Source organism: Felis catus, chromosome X (assembly GCF_018350175.1).
Source record: "Felis catus isolate Fca126 chromosome X, F.catus_Fca126_mat1.0, whole genome shotgun sequence".
Lineage (NCBI taxonomy): Eukaryota > Metazoa > Chordata > Mammalia > Carnivora > Felidae > Felis > Felis catus.
Window position 1 is genome coordinate 124,612,722 of NC_058386.1, and position 15,646 is coordinate 124,628,367.

At 36.7% G+C, this 15,646-nt stretch overlaps 1 protein-coding gene across 1 annotated transcript in view; it reads right to left on the bottom strand.

Annotated features, from left to right (window-relative positions):
* Window positions 1–13,245, bottom strand: part of GABRA3 (gamma-aminobutyric acid type A receptor subunit alpha3) — a 366,533-nt gene extending 353,288 nt beyond the window's left edge. Inside the window, exon 1 of the mRNA XM_004000982.6 lies at window positions 13,088–13,245. The gene's annotated coding sequence lies outside the window, so the exon portion shown is untranslated. The remainder of the gene's footprint in view (window positions 1–13,087) is intronic.
* Window positions 13,246–15,646: the final 2,401 nt, after the last annotated feature.

The window sequence follows — 15,646 nt, forward strand, 5'->3', positions numbered from 1 at the left end:
TAGCAATATTTATATCAGACAATAAGGACTTCAAAATAAAGACTGTAAAAACAGACAAGAAGGACACTGTATAATAAAGGGTACAATCCAACAAGAAGTTATAACAATTATAAATATTTATGCACTCAACATGAAAATACCCAAATACATAAAACAGTTAATAATAAACATAAAGGCACTAATTGATAATAATACAATAATAGTAGTGGACTTAAACACCTCACTTACATCAATGGACAGATCATCTAAACACATCAACAAGGAAACAATGGCTTTGATTTACACACTTTTGAACAGATATATTTAACAGAAATATTCAAAACATTGTATCCTAAAACAGCAGAATACACATCCTTTTCAAGGGCACATGGAACATGCTCCATAATAGATCACATATTAGCCCACAAAACAAACCTTAACAAATTTAAGAAGATCGAAGTCATACCATGAATCTTTTCTGACCATGATGCTATGAAACTGGAAATCAACCACAAAAAAAAATCTGGAAAGACCACAAATACATGGAAGTTAAATAACATGCTACTAAACAATGAATGGGTTGACCAGGAAATCAAAGAAATAAAAGTACATGAAAACACAATGGTCCGAAAATTCTGGGATGCAGCAAAAGGGTCCTAAGAGGGAAATTTATTGCAATACAGGCCTATGTCAAGAAGAAAAATTTCAAACAACCTAACCTTACATCTAAAGGAGAAATAAAAATTACAAACAGAACCCAAAACCAGCAGAAGGAAGAATAAAGATTAGATCAGAAATAAATGATTAGAAACAAACAAAAAACAGAACAAATCAATGAAACCAGGAGCTGATTCTTTGAAAAAATCAACAGAATTGATAAACTTCTAGCCAGACTTATCAATAAAAAAAGAGAAAGAACTCAAATAAACAAAATCACAAATGATAGAGGAGAAACCACTACCACCACCACTGAAATAAACAATCTTAACAGAATATTATGAAAAACTACATGCCAACAAATTGGACAACCTAGAAGAAAGGGATAAATTGCTAGAAACATATAAACTACCAAAACTTAAACAGGAGGAAAGAGAAAATTATAACAGACTGATAACAAGCAAAGAAATTAAGTCAATAATCAGAAAAATCCCAACAAACAAAAGCACAGGACCAGACGGCTTCACTGGCAGATTCTATCAGATATTTAAAGAAGATTTAACACCTATTATTCATAAACTATTCCAAAATATAGAAAAGGAAGGAAAACTTCAAAATTCATTCTATGAGGCCAGCATTACTCTAACACCAAAATGAGATAAAGACAACACTAAAAAAGAGAACTACAGGCCAATATCCCTGATGAGCATGGATGAAAAAATCCTCAACAAAATACTAGCAAACTGAATTCAACAATATGTTTTACAAAAAATCATCCACCATGATTGAGCTGAATTTATTCCTGGGTTGCAAAGGTGGTTCGGTATTCATAAAACAACCAATGTGATACATCTGATTAATAAGAAAAAGGATAAGAAAAATATGATCATTACAATAGATGCAAAAAGAGCATTTGACAAAGTACAATATCCATTCATGATAAAAACCTCAACAAAATAGGCTTAGAGGGAACATACCTCAATATAATAAAGGCCATCTATGAAAAACCCACTAACATCATCCTTAATGAGGAAAAACTGAAAGCTCTTCCCTGAGGATCAGGAACAAGACAAGGATGTTCACTATCACCACTTTATTCAACATGGTACTGGAATTCCTAGCCACAGCAATCAGACAACAAAGAAATAAAAGGAATCCAAATTCATAAAGAAGTAAAACCTTCACTATTTGCAGATTACATGATACTCTATAAAGAAAACCCTAAAGATTAAACCAAGAAATTTCTAGAACTTATAAACAAATCCAGTAAAGTTGCAGGATACAAAACCTAGAGAAATCTGTTGAATTTCTATACGCCAAAAATGAAGCAGCAGAAAGAAATTAATAAAACAATCCCATTTATAATTGCACCTAAAATAGTAAGATACCTAGTGATAAACCTAACCAAAGAGGTGAAAGACATATACTCTGAAAACTATAAAACACTGATGAAAGAAACTGAAGATGACACAAAAGAATGGAAAGACATTCTATGCTTATGAGTTGGAATAACAAATACTGTTAAAACGTTCATACTATCCACAGCAATCTACAGATTTAATGCAATTCTTATCAAAATACCAACAGTATTTTTCACGGAACTAGAACAAATCACCCTAAAATCTGTATGGAAGCACAAAAGACCCCAAATAGCCAAAGCAACCTTCATAAAGAAAAGCAAAGCTGGAGGCATCACAAGTGCAGACTTCAAGTTATATTACAAAGATGTAGTAATCAAAACAGTATGGTACTGACACAAAAATAAACACAAACATCAATGGAACAGAATAGGAAATCCAGAAATGAACTTACAACTATAAGGTCAATTAATTTTTGACAAAGCTGGAAAGAATATCTAATGTAAAACAGTCTCTTCAACAAATGGTGTTGTGAAAACTAGATAGCAACATGCAAAGCAATGAAACTGTACCACTATATTACACCATACACAAAAATAAATTCAAAATAGATTAAAGACCTAAATGTGAGACCCAAAATCATAAAAATTCTAGAAGAGAGGACAGGCAATAACCTCTCTGACTTCAGCCTTAGCAACTTTTTTCTAGATATGTCTCCTGAGGCAGAGGAAACAAAAGCAAAATTAAACTATTGGGACTTCATCAAAATAAAAGGCTTCTGCATAGCAAAAGAAACAATCAACAAAACTAAAAGGCAATCTACAGAATGGGAGAAGACATTTGCAAATGACATATCTGATAAAGGGTTAGTATACAAAAAATATAAAGAACTTATAAAATGCAACCTCTCCTGCAAATAATCCAATTTTAAAAACCTAAAAAATCCAAATAAGACATGAATAGACATTTCTCCAAATGAGACATACAGATGGCCAACAAGACACATTAAAAGATAATCATCATCACTTACCATCAGGGAAATGCAATTCAAAACTACAATGTAGTATCACCTCATACCTGTCAGAATGGCTAAAATCAACAACACAAAAAACAACAGGTGTTGGCTAGAACATGGAGAAAGGGGGACACTGTTGCACTATTGGTAGGAATGTAAACTGTGCAGCAAATGTGGAACACAGTATGGAGTTTCCTCAAAAAGTTAAAAATAGAACTACCCTATGATCCAGCAATTGCATCACAGCATATTTACCCAAAGAATACAAAAACACTAATTCAAAGGGATACCGATACCTATACTTATGTTTATAGCAGCACTATTTACAGTAGCTGAGATATAGAAGTAACCCAGGTGTCCATCAATTGATGAACAGATAAAGAAGATGTGGTGTATATATAATGGAATATTATTCAGCCATAAAAAAGAATGAAATCTTCCCATTTTCAATGATATGGATAGAGCTAGAGAGTATAACACTAAGTGAAATAAGTCATTCAGAGAAAGACAAATACCATATGATTTCATTCATATGTGGATTTTATAAAACATAACAAGCAAGGGGGGAAAGAAAGAGAGAGAGAGAAATCAAGAAACAGACTCTTAATTATAGAGAAGAAACTGATGGTTATCAAAAGGGAGATGGGACAGGGTATGGATGAAATAGGCAACGGGGATTAAAGAATACACTTAGTATGATGAGCACTGAGTAATGTACAGAATTGTTGAATCACTAGGTTGTACACCTGAAACCAATATAACACTGTATGTTAACTATACTAGAATTAAATTAGAACATTAATTAAAAAAAGAAAAAGAAGCAAGTGTGAATGATTGTAGGTTTTGTGTTTTGGAAGGATATGAAGAGAAATTAAGCTGAGCTAAACACAGGAAAGTAAAGTTTATCTGTAATGTTTTATTTATTTAAATATATCTGAAGCAGATATGACAAAATGCTAACACTCATTCATTCTGAGCAGTATATATGCAGTTATTTGGTCGTTGTTTTAGATTCTTCTTTGAGTTTCTAAATTTTTTAGATCCTTCAAAATTAAAAAATAAGACAGAAACAACAAAGTAAACTTGTAAATGATAAATTTACAATAATAAATTTGAAAAAAATGGAGAAATAGAAATTAATACTGTAAATAGCAATTTTCTCTGTATAAAAGCCATAATAAATTAGCAGAAATAATGATAGAAAAATCCCCTTCAAAAAATTAAAAGCATAACATAAATGTTACTATTGTACAGTCTATACAGATAAACATATAAAGGGTCAGATTCCACACAGCTAGTAAGTATGAGGTACTGAAGTAATAAAAATTATTTTAAAGCTACAATAATATTTAAACTTTGTAACTAGGACAGAAAGAGTCAGTCTACAAAATATGGAAAATACATAAATCCCAAAGAGAATCAATCTATCTATATCTATATATCTATATATAGATATATGACAATTTATACATATTAAATGTGACATCACAGAATAGTGGGAAATAATTATTCAATATTTGTTATTGTGAAAAAATGGAAAGGGAAAACAGTTTAGAAGATTACCTCACACCACACACCAGAAACTCCAGAAATATTAAACAACTAAACATAAGCAATAAAAATGGGAAAAAATCCACTTAAGCACTTATCTAATTTGGGTGGAGAAAAACTTCTTACATGTGAGTTCATCAGAAAAAAATACAAATAGAAAGATATATATAATTACATAAACATTAATTTGTGCATAAAAGTTCATTTAAAACAGAAACTTCCACATATGCCACAGAAGAAAGGCTTAGTGTCTATTAAATGTATATGTTATCTATACAAATGAATAAGAAACATAGAAGTTCTCAATAGAAAAATGTATACAGGTCATGAATATATGTTCATAGGAAGGAGGCAAAAGTGACTGAGAAACACGAGAAAGTATTCATGCTCAGCATAATAAAAGAAACAAATTAAAACAGCAAAGATATCATTTGCCTCTACCATACTGGCAGATTTTTTAAAAATGACAATAGCCAGTACTGATAAAGGTATATGAGGAGAAATTGTCCATCTTATACAGTGAGACAACTTCACACATACATCAAGAGCCTTTAAAAATTTAATCCTTAGGTCCAATAATGACTCTTATAAAAACTCATCTTAAGAAAACCATTCACTCAACAAATATCTAGTAAGGATCTACAATGTGTCATACATTGCCATAGGTACTAGTAGATGCAATAGTGAATACAAAACAAAGAAAAATCTCCGTGCTCAAGGTGCTTACATTTTAAAATAAAATACCTTGGCTATTAGGTTATGATGCAGACCAAGGAGAAAAAAATAAAGCAAGGAAAGAGAAAAGTGAGTGTTAGAGGAGAAGGGTTTACATTTTTATGGACAGTTGTTATAGGAGACCATACCAAGGTAACATTTGCATTAAGACCTAAAAGAGTGAGGTTCAAAGAAGCAAAGATTTATGTATAAAGGTCTATTCATGATAACTTATGATTGGCAATAATTTAAATGGTCAATATGGGATTTGTTAAATAACCATAGTAGGTACAAATTATGCAACTGAAAATTATGAAGCCATTAAAAATTGTTTGAAGTCTGGTGAATTACATGGTAAAATAGTCACAGTATAAAACCAATGGAGAAGCCAAATATAAAATAGTATATATATGGTATGATCCCAATTATGCAAACATGGGAACACATCTGGAAGGAAGCAGAGCAAATTGTCTTTGGACTAGGTATTTACAGGTGATATGTGTTTTCTCTCCATTTTTAAAATTTTCTATTATGAGGCTGTTTCATTTTTATGAATAGAAAGAAATTAGAAGTAGATATGACAGTCTTAAAGTTGATTAATAAATGTACAAAATTTTTAAATGGTGGTGCCAATCAACCATGCCTAGAGTACTGGGTCCAGGTTTGGACATTATGTATTAAGGGTGATACTGAAAACTTAAGCATCTCCTATAGAGGATACTAAAAATGTATGTCATATGAGCTCAAGAACTGGCAGTATATGGACTAGAGAAAAGATAAAAAGAAGAAAAAACTATCTTTAAACTTTTAAATGGATAATTACAGGGAAAGGAAATAGAAATTAGTCAGCATTACTATTGTTCCGAGGAGCAACCAATGGGTTGGTTTCAGAAGACAGATTTCACGTCAATATGAAGAAGTACTTGCTAACAATCACAGTTATCAGGTGGTATTAACCAACCTTTCTGGCAACTATTCACACTGAAAATAGATGACCATATGTATTGGTTGATAAGATTGCTGTTATATGATTGGTTAGGACCCTGCTATTTCTGAGCTCCTCTTATACTATTTAAAAGAGTTATTTTATGCTATGATCACTTACATAATTCCACCCCCACCTATCTCCCCTTCCCTTCCCTTCAAAAAAATCTATGTAATACTTGATTCCTTTTAGGAAATTATTTTTAAACAGAAAAGAGTACCCTTCAAAATATACATCCTGGAGATTTTTATTCTTCCTTCTGTGTAGAGTGAAGAGACATTTTGTACAAATATCAATACCTTTAAAATCATATTTTAAGTATAAAAAATATTTTTCTATTACCGACCAATATTTCCCTTGACCATATATCTTCCCCCTAGGAAGAGACTGTCCAGACCACTCCATTTCAGAAGATGAGATAATCACCTTGCCTCTACTCCATAGTATCCTGCACCATTTTCTTTTCAGTGCCCTTATTCATTTTAAAACCAAAAGTGGTGAAAATATCACCCAGTACTCAGAGTTACTACAGATTTTAGAACACAGTCAGTTCTTTTCTTAGCTTTTATGGCAGTGATGATTTCAGCAATCTTAGTAATAGAATAAGGAAAGGGCATTCCTGTGATCTCTTCCAAGCCCTATGAATACTTTCACCAAAATTAGCAACCTTCAGAATTCCATATAAAATCTTTAATGTTGCTTAAATAAATGACTGGCCTGAAATATCAAGGACTGGACCATGCGAGTGTAGTAAAGAACAGAGCATAAACTATAGAACTTTACTGCTAGTAGGGTCTTTATAAATCATCTGGATGTAGTCCAACCGTACTCATTTTACAGCGATGGAAAAAGAAGTTCAAATAAGTAATTTGTCACAGGAAACTGTAAGCATCCAAACCCAGAGTAGAATCTAGACCAGGTTATCTGAAATCTCATTATTATCTGAAATATTTTTAATATCTAATTCTTCATATTTTTTTTCTTATCAAGCATCTTTTTCTACCCTGTTGAATTGGGAGTATAAAGAAGATCTGGAAAGAGTGCTGACTCATTGAGAATTTCAGTTAAGCAATATAACATATAACCTGGTTTCAAGTAATCCTGTGCTTTTGTGGACTTGAGGCTGGAGGGAATCTTACCTTTCCTTACAGCACTATTATCTGCCTAACAACAGCAAAATGAATATGAGCATCCAGTCTTAACAGTTAGTAAGCACCGTGAGCATCATAGTGGGGAGGACTATTAGAATCTGGGTGTTATTTATCAGTACAAAATTCTACTGAAAAGTCTAATAATCTTGGCGACACATTCCTTCTTTTTTATTATTATTATTTTTAATGTTTTATTTATTTATGAGGAAGAAAGACAGAGCATGAGAGGGGTAGCAGCAGAGAGAGAGGGAGACACAGAATCCAAAGCAGGCTCCAGGCTCTGACGCAGTGCAGAACTCTGACGCAGTGCTTGAACTCACGAACTGCGAGATCATGACCTGAGCTGAAGTCGGATACTTAACCAACTAAGTCACCCAGGTGCCCCCTGACCACACATTCCTTCTTAAAGCAGTATATTCTCCTCTATACACCTATCACAATGTACAACTATATAATTTAATAGTTTGTAGATGAAGGGCTATCTCACTACCTAAACCACGGGCCCCAATGTGGCAACAACCATGTTTATTTTGCTCATCATTATATTCTCCATGTTCAGTGAATGGTATGTATTCAATAAATATTTATCCAACCAATGGATGAGGCCTCTCCTCTCTTGGCTCTTTCAAAATACTGTATTCTCCTAATGTTCCTTCCACATATCTGCCCTCTCCTCTGTAGCCTTTATTTTTTTATTTTTGTTTTCCCATATCGTACAGCATAAGCATTACCCTGAGAAGAAATCTCTGGATCTCTTCTTTCTACTTCAAGTATTTCCTCTATATCAATGACTCTCAAAACAGTTGACTTCTTTTGAGAGCTCCAATTCCACATTTCTTTCAACTGTATCTAGTACATTTTGCTAGACTGTGTGACCTCAGTCAAATCAAGTCACTCCCATCTCAAGATCAATTAGCTCATCCATAAAATGAGGGAGTTGCCTCTCTACTGCATATAGGAGAATGTTCTAATTCTCCAAGCTAGCATTTAATATCATTTACAGTCAAGCTTTCTACGGATGTTGCCAAATACTTCTCACATACTTTTACCATATGTTTTACTCCAACACAACTGAGATCCTCACTGTTCCTAATACATATCCTCTGCTTTTCTGGCATCTTCCTAGAACACCTTTCCCATCCCCCAAACTCTGCATCTCCAAAGTTTGCCTAATCTTTGAAGTGCAATTCAAACACCACTTCTGGGAAGGTGTCTTTGATCTCCTTGATCTCCTTTGCCTCTCTTTAATGTGTGTGGATTTCATCCTCCTAGTATTATAGTTGTTTATTTATTCTCTTCTTACTTGACCCTGTCATCTTGGAGGGCAAGGGCTATTCCTAAATCAGCCTGTATCCCACATTGCCTTTGGTTCATAGCACTTAGTAACCTTATACTGAATGGATTCAGTTTAGGTTATATCAGTCATCCTGCTTAAAAAGCCTTTAATCAGTCCCTGCATTTCTGGAAAATCTTACAATGTCCCACTTCGACCACACCAGCTTTTGTTCAATTTGTCAAATTCACTATGCATCTCAGGGCTCTCATGCATGTTCTTTTCTTCATCTACAAAACTGCTCCAACCCCATAATCCCAATCCAACCCTATGTTTCTACACACCCTTAATATTACTTCATCAAGGAAGCTTTTCTTAAACCCCAAGCTAGATCAGTTTTTTCTGTTATATACCTTCATAACCCCACCTTTATACTTTTCCTTCATAGCATTTATTACTAACTGAAATAACAGTTGTGTGAGTATCTGATTTATGGCTACTTCACCATCAAACTGTAAGCTCCAAGTAAGCAAGGGCCTTGTTTGTTTTCTCACCCTTGTATCATCTGCATTGTGCTTAATCACATCACTGAACAAATAACCGTTGAACCCACTGAATTAATGAACAAGTGGTTTAAAGGTAAAGACTTGGGACTTAGAGTGCACAAAATCTTTGCCTGGCTTGATATAATTCCTTTAAAGTAAAATTGGGATGCCAGGTAAACTGGCCTTATAGCCACCATTAGAAATTTATACAATAGGATAAACAATGTTTCCCCAGTTCTGGAAGGAAACCAAAATTTCCTTTCTTTAATGAATGTATAGCTCCAAAAGGCATAACTAACACCAAGTGCCTTGCTCATCCACTTAACATTTATTAAAAACCTACTCTATAACCACACACTAGGCTAGTGGCTGATAGTACAATAAACTGGAGTGACACAGCCCTCTACTTGCTTGGAATATATAGTCTCAGAGTGGCATTTATGGAAGCTTTTAAAAAAAATCCTTTTTGACAGTCACAGCATCTAAGTAATGCTACTTTGTAAGGATATTAAGTTCTCCATCAAAGGAGACATTTAACCTGAGGGTGAAAGTGGTAGCAGAGTCACACAGCAGAAGCGTGCTGGGCCCATAACCTCAGGGTGAAAAATAATTTGGCAAAAATGATTTAGAAATTATAACTGGGCCCAATCTGGGCCTCTTAAATTAGCAGTAGCCTAGACCAGTGCTGTTCAAAGTGTGATCTGCCGATCAATGCCTGTCTGCAAACTTTTATTGCCAAGCAGCAATGACCTAGGTGCAGAAATTGAGAATAAGTACTTATAAAATATTATAGAAATTTAAAGATAATTCTTATGTTTGTTGAATCTACTAATAAAAATGTGAGCTTATATTTTGTTTCTCTTTTCTTTCATATTCTAATAACCCATAATGTATTTTACTAAAGTAGCAGTCTGTCATGGATTGGAAAATTTTTAAAAACTGGTCTTTCAACAAGGTAGCTTGAAAACCACTGGAACAGCAGATTCAGGCTTACATGGCAATTTGTCAATATGGAAAATCTCAGGTTGTACCCCAGACCCTCTGAGTTAGAATTAGCATTTTAACAAGATCCGCAGGAGATTCATTTGCACATAAAAGTTTGAGAAACACTGCCCTGGATGATTTCTGAAGCCCTTAGAACCCTGACATTTTATAATTTACTTCAGTTAGAGAAGTATAGAGCTGAAAGACCTTTGGTGATACAATCCACCTCATCATTTTTAGATGGAAAAACTGAGGTCCATGGAGACGGACTCATGTGTCCAAGGTAATTGCCAAATTAACAGAGCTAGGAATAGAACTCAAGTTTCCTAACACCCAGATCAGTTTTAGAACACTAGATGCTCACTCCTATTCCACCCAATCCCACTCTGTGGGATTCCATCAGTGATGTCATTGTTTCTGAAATACTTTCTGATACAAAAATTTATTCTTCTACCTTCTATATATTGTGTGGACCTTGAATCTTCACTATTTCAAGTGTCTCCTTTTTGATAATTGCTCTTAACCCCTGTTCTCAAATCTTCCCATATGCCTATTGTTTGGCTGCTATTTGGACATTCTGGGGCTTCAGAAGGACTAGTACTAAACTGATTTTTGGTCTTTAGGGAAAAAAGAGAGATTCTTTATTCCCATGAGTCCACTTGATACCAAATAGCAAGCTTTTCCAATGAAGAGAGCATACACTATCAAGGCTGCTTTAGAAAGCTCAGTGTTGTCACTGTGTGGCTGACAAGAGAATGGGATACTGGGCCATATTAATAAAAGTCTAGCTTCCAAAATGAGGCAAAGGATGATCCTTTAGTTGCAGTCTTATCAGATCTGAGGCCTGAGGGAAGAGGTATGATTGCTGTCTTCAACTAAGAAGAAGCAAATTTGTTGCAGCTAGTCCCAAAGAACCTATGAATACAAGTTACAGGGAGACAGACCCTGGCTTATAATGGGAGCTACATTCTGGCCATCAGAATTATTCAAAGATAAAAAAGAAGCCATCTAATGAGCTTTCTGTCACTGCAGGGAGATCAAATAGAAATAAGTCAATGAATTGAATGCTTAGGAAAAATTCAAGAACTTGGTGGAGAAGCAAAGCTTAATGATCTTCCAGTTCCAAGGTTTTAATAATCTAAAAATTTCAGGACAAGGTGACTCTAAGCTCTCAGAAAATAAGGGCAAGATCTGGTCCTGAAAAAAGCAGTCTTTTGCTGAATGTGAGATGGATGAGGCTACAACAGTGGAAAAGTGAAGTCTTTCCAGGTATCCTTTTCAAAGGAAAGCAGGCTGGCCAAGGAAAACCTCTTAGGCAGCTCCTCCAGGAAACCCAGGTGAGAGTTCCACAATGACCATCCACTATGCCCCACTCTAAGTTCCTGTTACTCTACACAAAGGTTAGGCTACTACTTTCCTTTTTTTTTTTTTTTTTCCGGCAAGCAGTACCCTTCCTACCACACGTCCTAACCGACAAAGGTGCAAAATTTTCCCCAAGGAGGCAGTAGGGCTTAATGGTCAAGACCAAGCATTTTGGAACCAGGTTGCCTGTGTTTTAATCCCCAGCTGGGACATTTAATTACTCTGTAACCTTGGACACGTTATTCAACCTGTGCTTCAGTTTCCTCATCACTAACCAAGGATAATAGTAGTATCTGCTTCATAGTGTTGATATAAGAATACACATTAGACCCTAAGCCTAAGATCCAAAACATACCAAGCACTCAGCAATGTTAGCAATTAGTATGTTGATGTAATAATTGCTACCAAGGGCATGGCAGTGTTGCTAACTGAAAAAGCTCCCATCAAGCAACTAGACCCCTTCTCCCAGCAGTTCAGAGGGGATATATTACAAGACCTTCAGCCAGTCCTTGCATAGCTCCAGACATCCAGAACCTGCTGATCCTCAATAAACCATACATTTCACACCAGGAATTCTGGCTTCTCACCCTGCTCTAAATCCAAAAGCCACCCCTCCCCCAGTTCTCCTGCCTATGCCATCCTCAGCCACAATTAGAGAAGCAGCAAACTGGGAAGGCAATTCCAGACAAACCATCAGGTGTTTCTTCCCTCTCAAGGACACTGCTGGACTTAATACCATGATACCTGCCAGTGGGATGGGGTAGGGTATCTAAATCCCTGGTCTGGCATGTCTGCTTTACTACCTAGGATGGAGAGACAAGCAATGGGGCTCCCCACTGGGAAGCAAGAAAAGCCTCCCAAGTTTGTTAAGGAACTCAGGCCCAACCCCACAATGAACCCCTTAAAGGAAGGGGGGAGGTCTCAACCTGCTTTCAAAGGAAGCAGTTATTTACAACTTTCTACTCACTTGCATCTGCGAAAGGTAATAGGGAGATGGAGAAAAGGGCTGCATGGTATTCTCCCTCTTTCTCAATTCCAGCAATGAGAAACAGCTGCAGAGAAAGAGTTAAAGGAGGAAGGAAGCTCCAGCCATTACCCCATCCCCGTGCCTTGGGCTGTCTGGGGGGTCATGACAGTGCTGTCTGCTCTGGCTAAGGGACACTGGGTGGCTTTCTGCAGCAGCTGCCAGGCCCCCCAAGCAATTTGCAAGGTCAAGGCTGACCTGTTTCCAAAAAGGAACAAAACAATTCACTGACAATGAAGCAAATCGCGCATACACCACATCGCAACCCCCCTCCCCAAATCAGGTTTTACCCCAGTGCCTCCCTGCCCAGATGCCAACTCTGGGCTTCCACCAGCCCCACTGGGGAACCCAGGATAGCATCACAGCTGCAGAGCATGTCTCAGCCTCCCCGGCCAACCCAAGGAGACTCTCAGTACGGGGGAGAGATGCTATCGCTAAAGGAGACCTGAGCTTGGGGGAGGGGGAAGGAGGGACATCTGTGTTCCTTACCAAGCGCCACAATCACTTCCCCGAAGCGGAGAGAAGAGAAGAATGAATGAATTGAAACAAGTTGGAGGTTGAGTCCTCACGGAGCTCGGCTTCCTCTTCTCTTTCTCTGGGTCTTTCTCCTGGTCCCTCTCTCGTCTCTCTGGTTTGCTCGCTAGCTTGCGCGCGCTCACGCTCTCCCTCTCCCTCCCTCTCCTCCCCCTCTCCCTCTCTCTCTTTCTCCCGCCTCTCCCTATCTCTTCTCTATTCCCTCCTCCCCTCCCCCTTTGCTGGCGTTAGATTCACCATTGCCTAGTGCTGAGCACGCGGCTGTGCCGGGGCTCCGAATACAGTGCTGCAAGGCTTTGGATCTGCGGTTGTTTCAAGAAAGACTAAAGTAGTATTTTATTATTTAATGTTTCCAGCAGAAAAAATAGAGGGAAGCTCAGAAGAAAGGGTAGGAGCAGAGGAACCAAGGGGAAGAGAAAGAGAACAAAATGGTAAGAGCAGTGAATAGGAGGATAAAGGAAGTATGGATTACCATGCTGATGTGTAATGCTTGCTAGCTGCTCCAAGACGGAAAATAAATGGTCTGTCTCCCTTATATCCCTATGGGTGTGCCTTCTTAGCTTAGGCTCTAAATAAAGGTTTCACAATCCTGTCTGTTCACATTCCATCTCTGAGGACAATAACAGCTAAACAAAATTACATCAAAGAGGTTGTCATGCCCCCTCCACTCAAAAGAAAGGGTTCAGCTACATTGATCCCCTAATGACCTAACTGCCACCTCCACCCCCAACCAAGTAGAAGTGTGAACCCAGCTCAGAATTGTCAGTTGGAGCTTCCCTCCAGGCAAAACAGACAAGCAGCAGAACCACAATGTTTTCCTTTCAAAAACCTCAGAAGGGAATATAGGTATAGGGAAGTGTGTAAGCCCACATCTGAGTTTGCCCATGGAAGAATAGGACAGAGAAGAGAAGGAGATTAGTAAACTCAAAATATAAAAGAATTGTGTTCCCTTTGGGGGAAAAAACTGGGCAAAGTACAATAACAATGGAACAGAGGGTAGAAGGAGACCTAGGCTAAGAATAAAATAAAGGAACTTAGGTTTGAGTCCTGCCTCTCAAAATTGCTCCACTGTATCTTTGACAAGTCACTTGTTTAATCTGGCTCTCATCTTCAATGGTAAAATGAATGGTGATAGATGTAGATAATCTTGAAAGATGCTTTGACACCTAACAATCTAGGCTTTAGAAAGGAAAAATCCCAAGTGATGAAGACATCTGTTAATAGTGAAAAATACACTGCCAAATTTCAAATGTTCTCCCAAGATGGGTCCCCAAATGGGACCCCAAATCACACTAACATGACATTCCATTTTGAATGTTTTAAGGGCAATATGAAAATGAGCATATGTGTAAAAAGTTGCTCCTATCCTACATATAATAATTAGCATAAAAGTACTGACCTCAATGTACATACAATGACTGAGGCGTGGTAGGCATTTAAAAATTTTCCCACAGTGGGCTATTTTTATCCCCCTACCCAAAATTCCCAATACTCTACTCTTGTCCAGTGAGGAACATGTGCTCCACTTCAACTGTATACTTCTTCTAAAACATATACCCATATACTGAGTATAGAGAGAGACAGGGATCCATAGGCTCAGAGTCACTGAGTTAAAAGGACCCAGAAAGATAACCAACTCATTATGCAGAAACAGAAACTGGCCTGCAGGAAAAAATATAGCTCATATAATCTCATAGTGAATCAGTGACAAAATCAAGCACCTAGTCTGCTGGTCCCAGATACAGTATTTTTGTCCACCAAAGCAACATGTAAGCTGTACATAAAGCAAGTGTATTTGTTTGCATAAGTGTCTGTTGGATTTGATGGATTAACAAAATGGCAAAAAAATGCTATGAACTGGCAAAAGGCTGCGATGTTATTTCCTAGGTCTGCCATAACAAATAACAATAAATTTGGTGGCTTAAAACAACAAAAAAAAATTTTGTCTCACAGTTCTGGAGGCATGAAGTCTGACATCAAAGAGGTGGCAGGGCCACATTTCCCCCAAAGGCTCTACAGGAGACTTTTTCCTTGCTAACTCCAGCTTCTGGTAGCTCCTGAAATTCCTTGGCTTGTAGAAGAATCACTCTAATCTCTGCCTCATTCTTCTAATTGTCTTCTCCTCTGTGTCTCTGTATGACCAGATTTCCCCATATTTTTTGTTATAAATAAACCAGTCATTGGATTAAGGTCCACCCTAAATCCAGAATGATTTCATCTTGAGATCTTTAATTACTTCTGCAAAGATCACATGTCCAAATAAGATCAAATCCTTAGACTCTGGGTGGACAAAAATTTGGGTGACATGCTATTCAACCCACTACAGTGGCCAACTTTTTGTGTGTGAAATAAATATACTAAACAAATAAACCATCTATGATATCATTTTTAAAGAAAAGATATTTTGATAAAAATAAGCTAGATGAAGATAATCTCATAATAAAAGCTATTATTTAAATCACATAATTTTAGCTCTGTGTAAAATTAATAGCATTTTCATAAATATTCCCCATC